Source organism: Bombus impatiens, unplaced genomic scaffold, assembly GCF_000188095.3.
Source record: "Bombus impatiens unplaced genomic scaffold, BIMP_2.2 scf_1506, whole genome shotgun sequence".
NCBI lineage: Eukaryota > Metazoa > Arthropoda > Insecta > Hymenoptera > Apidae > Bombus > Bombus impatiens.
In genome coordinates, this window is record NT_177925.1 from 789,468 (window position 1) to 801,746 (window position 12,279).

General features: G+C 43.6%; 1 protein-coding gene across 4 annotated transcripts in view; it reads right to left on the reverse strand.

Annotated features, from left to right (window-relative positions):
* The window catches only part of LOC100742326, a 268,312-nt gene extending 262,504 nt beyond the window's left edge, over positions 1 to 5,808 (reverse strand). For all 4 annotated transcript variants that reach the window (XM_033324140.1, XM_033324139.1, XM_003494084.4 and 1 more), the window contains exon 1: positions 4,806 to 5,808. The gene's annotated coding sequence lies outside the window, so the exon portion shown is untranslated. The remainder of the gene's footprint in view (positions 1 to 4,805) is intronic.
* Between the last annotated feature and the right edge of the window lie 6,471 nt (positions 5,809 to 12,279).

A 12,279-nucleotide genomic window follows, 5' to 3' on the forward strand; every position in this document is an offset into this window, starting at 1 on the left:
TACCGCCGCGCGATTCCACCACCAGTTTCGGAAACTTCTATGGGAACGAAACTGGATTGATCTTTCACCGTCGTTTTTCGCGGTGAAGCTACATTTTTCGGCCAAAACGACACGAAAACACGGAAACGGTTTTATCCCCGGTATAAGACGGACGTGTCGTTGTTGCTTTCAATCATTTGAAAACCTTTGTGCTTTCCAACCGCGTTCCAAATTTTTCCATTTCCAATCATCACGGGAATCGCTTAACGAGCCAAAATTCATGCCAAAATTCATGCCAAAATTCATGCCAAAATTCGTACTCGGCCGTCGCGCGGTAAAACATACTTGAACTTTACGCGCAACATTGCGCATCGCGTTTGGAAATATCGTCGATTGTTATTTTCCCCGTGGCGGGGTGGAGATTCAATCGGGACAGTGGTCAGGCCATTCGCGAGAGAATATAAATTTCGAAGGGTTGAGCGCTCTTTTTGGTGCTCTCGTGTGTTCTTTTATATTCAACGTGTAACAGTTGCACGTAATGCTTGCATGTTACGCTAGGATGGATGTAGGTGCGAGTACGTCGAAACGAATGGCGGCATGCGGTATGCGGGATCTCGCGGAGGAGCGCGATTCTTTTGGATTGATTAATACCCGGCCACCCTTCGAAACTGTTTTGCGACCCTTTTTCTCTCTCGGCAGGGCAACTCGTTTCGCGACGACAGACTCATCTCCGATTTTATGCCTCGTTTGAGGGCGCACCGGCTAACCCCTGCCTCTCCTTTGCTTCGCTCCCTTCAGGACACGCCAGGACGGACCCTCGTTGCAACGCCGCCGCCCGCCATGAAAATCACAGGCCACGAGACTCGCGGGGAATGCTCTATTTGGTATTTAAATAAGCGTACGTGTACGCTCGCCTTGTCCCGTAACCGTATGGGACAAGTTCACTGAGCTTCTTTTCGGGAAAACCGGTTGGGGGACCCTGTCCCTTCGATATTTATCACGAGGGAAAGGGCCCGGTCAATTATACCATGGCTGGTAAATATGCTAATCCGAATGACGCCAACCATGTATCCAAAAATAAAAACAATCGTAAAAGCCATAAACGCCGACACGTGCGTTTCTCTACTTCGATCGATAGATAACGCGTTATCGATAGATAACCTGTGCGTTTTATATCAGTGTTTTATTTTAAGTTATTTTAGGAACATGTTAACAGATAAATACATTGGCGCACAAAAGTGTTTGGAGACCCATCTTAAAAAGCTTTCATGTTCACATTATATGAGTCATATAAAACATTTTGAAATTTCATTAGCACTATAATGGGACACAACTGTCATGACGAAATGGTGTAAGTCATATTCTGTTTCCATACAATAGCGTTTTATATCTATTATCATAAAAAAAAACATTATATTTTTTCTAATAACATTTAGCATTTCTAATAACATGTTTTCTAAACATTGTGCGTAATAAAGTTGCTACTTAATTAATTATTATGAAACTAAAGGGATGACACCTGTGAAAGTTGTAACACGTAACGACTATATTCAAATTTCTGAAAATCTTGACTTACACCACTATAATTTTTAAAACCATGTACAAAACAAAGAGTGACTTGTAAAATTCTAGCGAGACGAAAAATTGTGCTGACTTTATAGTTTTCTTTCAGGATAATTCAAGTGCACAGCAAAATGAGGAGAAGCTATAGAACCTACTCGGGGAAACTTTCGTTACAACGCTATCGTGTAAGGATATAATTTTCGTGTCCGGTGAATGCATGCTTCGAAAAGCGGGACAAATTCTTCGCCAGCAAAGAACACGAGCAGCTTACTTTTCGTCTTTGGTTCGAAATAAGTTTCCGTTCTTGTTATTAAGACCGCGGAAGCAATAAGAACAGCAAAGCGAAGCGCGAGAAGTTTACCTGCGTTGCTTGTTAAAAACGTACCGATGAACAGATTATAAGAGGTCATGGGAGCCGATCGATTTCTTGTGTGCGTAGTGTTGGAAAAGAATAGGTGAACGTTCCATGAGAACGTAGAGAAAAAAAAAAAAAGAATATCAGAATGAAAGAACGGTTGGTCGATCTGTTCGAAAACAGGAGGAGAAACGATATCGTGCGAGTGGTTAATTCAGCGATTTCACCGATAACGGAAACCCTTGAAAATAAAGTTGCTAGCTTTTCTGGGGAGACACGACCAAGTCAATATTGTCTTACCGTGCTAAGCGCGCTAAAGTACACCGTGAGAGCTGTGCCGTGCAGGAAACTTTATATATCTCAGTGCGTAGTTGCGAACAAACTTGACAGAATCCAACAATAAGGCAAAGTTCCGTCTCTTCGTTGTCTCCTTCTTCAGCCTTGACTAAAAATAAATACACCGTAACCTCATCGGCTGCGTCCCCGACGAAAAGAGACCCTGTGTCGTCCGATCAACTGCAGCCACGCATCATTTTCAACGACAAGAAAAAAATAGCCACAACACCCAAATCCCTAAATCCATTGCTTGAAATATGTCTTGCTCTGAAACGAAGACGATTACGCAACGTTTCTCTGATTCGTTGTGAGCAACGTGATGTAATCGGTACACTCGTAGAAAGTATTTTGGTATTTCGTAGGAACTGAGGGACTATTGTCAAACTATTTTCACTATAATCTTTGGAAAAAAGACACGTGTGTTGAGAAAACACGGCGTTAAACATACCGTTCTCTTTTAGCCCGCTTTCGCGATAAGAGCATTATTTTCTGAGATTCATGCAATGCACGGAATAAAATATTTTTCTGTATAAGAGAGGATTTTTCATGAAGATTTCATTATTAATGAAAATTTATGGTATTTTCAACAATAGGTACTTTATTGTACGGTAAAAGATATTAATATAGTTTTACTCCATAATATATTCTTTGGAATATCGAAATGCTCACATGTAGATGGTAACGTATGTTTCAAATTTCAACATTGTTATAAAAAATACTATCGTATTCGGAATTTTTGTCTGGACTAATCTCATATAAGATTAAACCGATCGTGTCTAGCCACTAAAAATCTTTAATTGTTAAAGTAAGGAATCTTTTCGACAATGATACTAGTCGCCTAACGACTCGAACGTTGTTCCAAGATTGTAAATATCGCGTTAATCGAGTGAGCTTAAATTCGAACGTAATCCAGAAGAGTTCGCGCATTTTATAGTAATGTTGCTACGGTCGAGAGTTTGTCGCGTTCTCCTCGAAGGCAATAGAATCTGGCGGGACTTTTCAGAAGTATGTAACTTTCAGTGACTCGACTATGGCCAGGAATAAAGTCTCAAGTATCCGGTACTCGACTATAGCCGTAGAACCCCGCTGCGATAAAATCTAATGAGACGTCGGAGAACTCGAGAATCCCACGAAGAACGAAATTACAGATTCTCTACCCTATATTTTGTCCGCCTAACGTTCGACGTCCAATCTTTTATTAACGCCCTGCCCGAAATCGATTTTTCAATTCCACCTAGACTCCAAGCGCGGCTCTCATGTGACGCAATCGCCTCTCTTTCGAGAAATGTTAATCTACGATAGTGGTATCTCGATCAATGCGCCGTTTAACTCACTCTCAGATCCGCGGAGACCGTTCGAGGTCCCCTTGAAAGACGTTCAGTCAAAGCAGACTGATTGCATTTGTTTCTCAGACGCAATCCTCCCATCTTAAAAATTGCATTCAAGATGGAATACGTGGAACATAGCCTGCTGGTTTATTCTATATAATATATATAAATCCTAGAATATTCTACTCTCATGCTACAACCGAGCCGATTTTGCCGAGCAAAATAAGTCAATTGCATCTTTTTCATTCGTCTTCCGGATATAATAATCTCTTTACTTGTAAATTGAAGCAATGAACGATTTTTTTTTTTATTAATGAATCATTCCTATTAGAAATATATAATATTCGTCCATGCCAGAACTAAAATTAAATCAGTCTTACTAAAATTACTAATCCTATAATTGCAAAAGTTTATGGTTTAATAGATTAATATCACAGCATTCTTATTTAATGTTACGGGAGAAAAGGACGCGTCTTTTGCGAGACGATAAGGGAGAACAGAAGAGAATAGAGAATGCGCCCGCATGATATATCGCTTTCCTTTGTCGAATGTTCTCCGTGCACGGCTAGCCGGCGTATCGTTCACATTAGCCTCTTTACGATCGATTAATTCCTCGGCTGCGGAACAAAACATCTCGCCGTGTGAACGATCTACAAAGTCGCCGGCGGCGCTCTGTCACGGGCTTTGTCGACGCGTTTAGACGGCAAAGTGCGCGATAAAAATACCTCCATAAAAACTACGATATCTCGCCCAACAATTACCACTGGCGGTCGATCTCTTCGACTGTGGCTCTGATTCGTAAGTAAGCCTAACCTAACGTAACTTCGTAATACCGACCCTAATCAAATGGAATTTACACGCGCGAATACGGTCAATCGTTCGGTGAATCGAGCTTAAAACAATTCAAGCCGTAAGTAGAGTGAATTAGCTCGAACGAGACGACACCTCTCGTACGAGTAGCGAAGATGTCAATGGTCGTGTTCCTAGTTTACACGAGCGCCGTGCGAATTATCGGGAGCTGGAGAGGCTGCGATTCTCGAATTAACGAGCCTGGCTCGCGTACTAATGAAAACGTACAGTTAAATTAGCAGCATCGACCATTTGGTCGTACGCCAACCGGGTAATTTACAAGTACAATAATTTCGGTGCAAAGTTCAAGCCGGGATTAGTGGAGAAAGCCCGCGATGGCTTTAACGAGTCGTGTTTACCAAAACAAGAGAACAACGGAGAAAGTGTTTACTTACTTTTCGAGGATCGGCACGCGCGATATCGACGAACATCCGCGAGCAAGATAACCTTATTGATGATTCCAGGGAGTAGAAATGAATCTGGTATAGAAGGCCCAGGGTAGAATAGCCAAACAAGGTAAACGGCGACAAAAAGCACCAAAATAAACAAACGTTGATCGTCACGTGGCACACAGAGATACGCACAATGGGAATCCAGTGACCGATTCTCTTCCACGAATAAACAATACACTGTGAACGTACGGCGGCCGATCAACAACGTTCCTTTCGCTCTCGTTTGCCTTTTACCTCCGTTTACTCCGCGCACTGTCGAACACGAATCACTTTTTGACGTGTTTTCTTATTCCTTGTTGACGACTGGAAACCGTAGTCCAAACAAGCCAGATCGTTGCTGATATTTTGGCGGGTTTCCTCGACCTGCTGCTAGAGTATCGCTTCGACTCTCGATCTCGCGCCGCTCCGTTTTGTCGTCGACTGCTCGCATCGATCGTATCGATCACGTTACGCGGCACGCGACCGTCAAAAGTGGCGCAACACGACCGCACACAGCTCCTCGCAAATTCTTTCGTCCCAGTGGTTTAGTATGGGGAAAAGCGATAGAGCGACAAACAACAACGACGACGACGACAACGACGATTGAGAAAGGACACGAGTTGAACGCTTATTCGATGGGAAAAATCGTCGCGGCGAGTGGTCGTGCACGAGTGTAGCGAGCGTCGAGAAGAGGTCGAGAGAGAGGAACGACCGACGCGGCGACGGTCGCGTGTTATCGATTCGTGGCCGTGGAAAGCCGGCGAGGCAGTCGAGATAGAGAGAGAGAAAGAGCGAGAGAGAGCTTTTTCTTCGCGTTCTCTCCCTCTTCTCCCCGCTCTCCTGAATCCTCACTCTCTCTCTCTCCCTCCTTCCCTCTCACCCTTCTTTGCGAACCTCGTGCGACGCGGTCACCGTACCAGTCCCACAGTCCGAGAGTAGCCAGTATATAACACCACTCTCCCTCTCTCTCTCTCTCTCTCTCCCTCCCTCCCTTTCTCTCTATCTCTCTCTCTTGTATCCGTAAATCGTACGATCGAGTATTGCCTCCAACCGATGATCCTGTCCTGTGTGTTATTTACGACAGATCGAGACTAGCTCTGTGTGTTACGCTATCAACGGCGACAACGTGCGTACCGATATGACGCGTACGTACTACGGAAGACAGGACGCGTCTCCCTCGAACGTCCGGGTCGGACTGAGCGTGGCAGGGCGAACTGGAGACCCATGGAGTCGTTCGAGGTACCGACTACCCCCACCCGGAGGAGCCACGCTTCGGCTTTCCCAACCCTCGTCAACCGCCTTCCCCTCGCAAACCCCATCCGAACCTAGCGATGGCCATTCGATATTCTCTATGTCGCAAGTTTTCGAGCAATTTACTAGTACGAATGTTCGAATCGCTTCGAGCACTAGTCGAGTTTAAGTCTCTCCAACGGGATCGTCGATCTACGGGAATTTAAAACACTCGAACGTCTCCGAAAACCGATAATTTTTCAAGCTTTATACACGAAGTAGCTTATTCTTTTTGTTGAAAAGACACTATCGTTATAATAGTTCTAAGCTATGCGCGCACACTAGAGAACACCACTGTCGCGCTACAGTTTTGTCGCTTTCGCTCGCATCGATTGAAAGTTCGATTTCTTCCTTCGATTTTAATAACAAAACAGTCGTTCTGCAGTCGCGTCAATCCGCCTACATTGTCGCTCGACAAATTGTCGATAGTGCGAACATAGCCTAATGGATTATGTCCATTATACACGTTTATTATTAACAAAGGTTAGGATTAAAGTTATCATCGAAACATTCGAAGATTCCGAAAATCTTTACGGTTTTTAAATATTTCATTATTTTTAACAGAGTATTTATATTATATAGTATCTTGAATATTCTAAAAATTTTTGGAATTAAAGTAACACTTCCAATTTAAAATTTCTATCGGATGTTCAAAACCACTCGAACTCGCTTAAACACATCGCTACAGGCATTCTATTCTTCTATGTTGTCCTTTTCTCTTTTCCTCCAGCTTCTGCTTTCCTCTCCCTCTCCTTTTATCTCACGATCTTGCTATCCCTACCTACATTTCCCTACCCTTGCGCGTTGCTTCGTCCCTCTTTTCCGTCGCTTTCTCCTTCCCTCTCTCACTGCTACTCTCCCGAACACTGGCGTACACTCTTGGTGCTGGCACCCCCCCGCCTTCTCTCTTCTCTACCAACCGTACTCCGTCCCATTCCCATGCTTCGGTCCTCGTCGTGGCACCTTTCGTCCTCTACTTCGGGGGTTTAAGGCCCGTTCAGTCTCAATGTTTTCAATTTTTTTTATTGATTTCGTTTAAAACAACACCTATTTTCCCCACATGTAGGCGCGTAGCTGCCTATGTTTTCTTTCATTTGGAGAGGTTAACTTTTGGTTTCGCGCAATACAGGAGCAAATTTTTATACTTTCAAAGAAACGTTTTGAGGAATTTGCATTACGCAATTAGAAATGTTGATGCGATTCTGTTAATCAGAAAGATTCGTACGTTTTCACCGTGGCGATTGAAATTTCAGTGATAAATTTTAATCTTCGTCGTACCGCGTTACTTATGCAGTCGGTATACCGTATTTTGTGTCGTCGTTTAAACTCGCCACGAAGATCGCGTTTTGGTAGGTTGCCATGGCTTCGCGGATCCGACGCCGACGTTGCTTTTCCTCGTTTCTTTCTTTTTTCATATATTCTGTCACTGATATATCGCGCGTAACCGAATCGCGCAAACTTGATTTATGACGCTCATTGCGCAAGAAAGATAGCCAAGGTAGTATTCCAAGTGACTGCTATGCGAATTCATCTCTTAAACCAGGCTATCAGGGAAACCTAAATTCACCAATCGCGTAATGGAATTTCGTTGGCTGAACGCTAATTACTACCGATACGATTGACCCAGTAGGATCGATTGAAATCAAGTAACTTGGAATAAACAAGAACGAAAGTCTCGGTCACTGTTTCACAATAACGTAGCATTACATGTATATATCATAAAAGCTGCTACATCTCCGTGCAACTGGTTTAATCTGCTATCCGCGTTGCTCCCTGGATCGCTTAATTGCCAAATAAATCTATCTAACTAGACAACTAGCGATAAACTAGCTGTACAATCCTGCATGATACGTGTAACTGGCAATTAAAAGGCAACAGGGACGTTATATTATTAAGCATAGAAAAAGTTAAGGTTCAGCAAGCTACCAGTGTAGCAAGCGACTTTAAAAAGTTTGCCAACGCAAACACTGTCCGTTCACTCCTGCGAGATCTTTTTATATAACGCCTTTATTAATCACATCAATTACATCGTGCTTGGTCGCGTTCAATTTTTTCACCGTTGCATCGTGAAAATCTGGGTACATATCGAATCGCGAGACAAGGAGAGGAGAAAAGGCGTGGTGGGGCGCGGCGCGATAAAGCGAGGAAAAATCAGAACGGCGCTGCGTCGAAAAGAAATGGCTGCGAGGAAGTTTAAAAGGGAACGGCAATTTCGAGGTCAAAGGCTTTGGACAGGAGGATATCGACACACCGTGAGAGGACTGCAGCCGATAGGGTGAAAATACATTGTACGTTCTTATGTGCACCGTAACCGACTCGCCTCACAGCTTTCTCGCTCTCGCGAAATAAAAATTTGAACAGCGTGGCCAGGATTGAAACGGTCTCGCAAATATTCTCGCGATATTCCCTTGTCTCTGGAGATGTCGGCTACCAGCCACTGAACTGTGGACCATTCCCGGCATACCTGACTACAACATACAACCAAACAAATTCCTTTTTCCAACCAAGCTATGTTTTGTTGGGATTTCATAAAGCTTCTTGAAGGATATCTTAAATATCGTCGGACGCGCCGTAACACGGCCATCTGCCCGAGAACTCGGGTTAGCGTGAATTACAATTGACAAATTCCAACGAACTCCATCGACGAGACACGACGTGCATTTTCATCGCATCGAGACGAGAGATATTGCGTGTTTTCGTAAAATATTATCAAATACCATCGTAATTCTTCGGTTCGCTAATAACTGTATTTTATTCACGTAACCTCGTTTGTCCACCTCACGGGCAGACTGGAGTATTTCTTTAATAAAATGTTCCGGAATTTTCCTACGAAGGACGCGCCGGGGGTATATCAGTTCCTTTTCCTATCACATTTAGTGAGATCAAGAATGAATATTTCGTACGACGTGGCACGATACGAGAGGGGAAACTCTTATGCACGACGATGAAAGCCAAAAACGGTAATCCGCTCGTCTCGCTGAAGGGCCAAAGGTTTTCCGCGATCATACGAAAACCTGCCCTAAAGCAACCAGGAACACCGGCCTCCTTGTTTTCTCGACGACGCACCCTTCGCCTTCACCGGCTCTCCTTTTATCAGCCTGCCCGCGAATTCGACGAAAAGGGACAAGGACCCTCTTGGAGCGGTTAAGATATTTCACGTCGGATCACCAGCCTTTCGTTCGATGGTACATCTTGGCTCGCGAAACCGCTTCACGGCCGGTTTAATTCGATCGGACAAATGCAAATGTGGTAAACGTGTGAAACGTTACGGAGCTCGTGTTATCTACGCCCTTTTCAAACCCGATGAACGTTCACTTTATACCCTACAACTTTCGCGTGAATTCGACCGAGGCGTGGATGAAGTAGATTCTTGGCACCGACAAGTCGAGATCGTCCTCGTCGTTATAATGAAGAATTTCCGGGATGGATTCTTAAACACGTAGAAAAGAAAGACGTGAAAAGAACACGCGAGAAATAACACGCGAGAAACCGTTTTCGAAACTGAATATCTCGCGAGTAGAAACGGAACACAGAAACAGGCACATCGCTGCTTCCCAAACTCTGAATTGCGCATGCTGCACGGTGGAAAATTTAAAAGTTTACCAGGCTGCGATGGAACTCCGGAAATAAGAATTTTATGGATTATACAATACAGATGGAGAATTTCGCATTGCCCTGTGTACTGAGTAACACGAAAACTTTCAAAATATTCCAAGAATACATTATCGTGTCATTTCCAAAGTACAATAGGTCCGGCGTACGTACAGAATACAACCGTTTTACCATTCTTACCGCCTCGATATTCTTCCGGTTGCTTTTTCCATTTGAACGATACTGTTCGATTAAGTGATTGATTTAAAGAAGGTGTGATATCAATCGTAAGAATTATACGATATAGGGAGGAATAAAATGTATAATAATTGAGTGTAATCGATAAAACGTAGCCGTGGAAGGATGGTCAGAGGGAACAATAACATAACTGATCCCGTTTCGCGACAGTGACGAATCATCCTCAGTTCCGGGGTCACCGGCAGGGCTGGACAGGCCCCATGGAAAAGAGAATGAAGCTGACGTAGAGGCAGCGCAGGAAACGAAGGTTTTCGGCCGCGTTTGTTCCGGGACTGCCGCAACACGAGTTACGGATAATAACGGCGGGCTATCCAACAGCCACCGGAGTCAAACCGCAACCCCATCAACATACGCCGCACGTACTGTTCGTGCACTTGCATACGTGCAGGTGTAGCTGCAGTTCACCCGACCTAACGTACAACAGAATACTCGAACGATTCTCCTGCGCGTACATAGTGCCGATCGAAAATTTGGCCAGCCGTACGTTCGCATTTTGTGGACTGATCCGAGATGAATTGCGGTATGGTTAATTATTTCTTAATTACGAGTTGTGCCACGAGGAAGAAAGTTCTAAAAATTACTAGGAAAAGGTATGAACTTAAATTGATAATTAAACCAAATTAGTTAGTGTAAAGTCAATGTCATCTTTATATGATAAATCGTGAATCGAGTTTCTAAATGTAGGATTTTACTATCGTTATATTTAACACGTGCGCGTAGTCCGAAGTAGAACGTTGTAAGAAGCACAATATCCATAAGCTTATAACTTGGTTGCATTAATATTTGTGTCCTAAGCTATCCACGGGTACGATGGCTACACGAATGGTTCCATAGTAGGTACACAGATATTTAGAAGTATACGAAAGTTGGCAGCGTGTCTGCGTTGATAATCCAGCGCGCGTGTTTCCGTGCATTATAATTTAAAGTAGCAGTTCTCTAACAGTGGTTTCCGCGTCATGACTCATTAACATTGTCCAGTTTCCCTTTTTCTGCGGGGGAATTGAATTCTGAATTTGAAACTAAGACGAGCTCTCAGGAGCTCGATGGAGCATTTATTTGAAATTAGATACGGAAATTCAGCAGCTCCGTGACCTCCTTAGAGTTTCACCACGAGCCTTTGGTACCAGCGTGGGATACATCTTTCAACTTGGCAACCGGCATCCTAGTTTACTTACGTATTCGCCGCATAAATGCCTATGCACGTGCGTAAAAATTTGAATAAACTGTCGTTCGTAAACGCGAGAGCAGTTTAGAGAAGTGCGTGCGTACGCTCTACGTAGGGCCAGGCCGTGCACGTACGTGTATATATTGTATATTCGATTCAGGTAACCATACATACGCCGCATCAAATAGTTGTATTCATAAAGACGGCTGTATGGACGTATAGATGCCCGTATGCGACAAAGATTTATAGAACTACGTGTAGATTTTACGGAAAACGATGCTGTATGTCCTGTCTGCCGGGCGATCCTGTATTTTCTGATAAAACGTCTTTCAAGAATAAGCCGATTAAATATTGGAAAAATATCGGTATGATATACCAATCATATTGAAACGATGTTAAAAGCTACGACGTTAAACATTACTTGATGGTTTCAGTTTCACGAGCTACTGTTACAATTAGATGAAATTACAATATCCACCAAGTTTCCAAGGGTATGTTCTGCACAGCCGGATAGCAAATACATATTCCCGTATGGGGCACACATACGTTCGCATTAACGAGGCTTCTTGGATGCAACTACGTATGTACCGATCGACGAGGACGAAGGGGGCAACGTGTTCCCGTGGGATGCATTATACATGTACAAGACTATCTCACAGAGACTCTGCCAGTGCACGCAGCAAAAGGGACTTGACCGACACGGAACAGACGATTGATAAATAATATTATTTCCCTCGGCCTTCCTATGTCGGCGTCGACGACGATCGATTATCTATAATTTCTACGGATCTTCTGGAGGAAATCGCGGGGATACAATTTGTACCATCATCGCGCCCCGTATACGTTTCTGATCGGTACATTTACCCCCTGTTGCTTACATAGGGCCTTCCATTATATATCTGTTGTATAAACGTACCGGCCAACAGAGCCAGTAATGGTTTCAATTTTCTATCAGTCCGGCGCGCGCATTTACAACGCTGTCGGCGATTTGTTATCGCGTGATTTATTCGGAAGGATGTATTTTCAACGACGTTTCGTTGCGGCTTACCGATATGTTACTGAAACGGTTTCGATACTTCAAAATAAAGATATCGTGAAACGCGTACGAGAAAATTTTAACACAATTTAATTATT